Source organism: Myotis davidii, unplaced genomic scaffold (assembly GCF_000327345.1).
Source record: "Myotis davidii unplaced genomic scaffold, ASM32734v1 scaffold2623, whole genome shotgun sequence".
Lineage (NCBI taxonomy): Eukaryota > Metazoa > Chordata > Mammalia > Chiroptera > Vespertilionidae > Myotis > Myotis davidii.
The window spans coordinates 29,100-29,411 of record NW_006294162.1 but is presented as its reverse complement, the minus strand read 5'-3'; positions in this window follow the sequence as shown (position 1 = coordinate 29,411).

Here is a 312-nt window from a genome sequence, read left to right as displayed (position 1 = left end):
TTCCCTGCGCTGTTTCAAACAGGAGAATATATGTGCTATCCTTTTGGCAAAAGTAGAGGGTTTAACGGTAAGGTAAATGAGTTAGGTCGAAGGGTAACTGCGGAAAATGGTGCTGTGGAACCCGGTTGCAGAGGAGCTAAGTGGGAGAGCAATATTTGACGGTCCATTGTCGCTCTGCCTACTGAGGGGAGGGGAGGATGACAAGGGGGACCTGGGTTGGACAATGAGCATTAAAGGAAACAGTGAGGCAGGGTGCGCTCTGGACCTGCAAGGGCCAGAGACAGCCGGGTCCCCAGCGACAAGAAAGGGGCC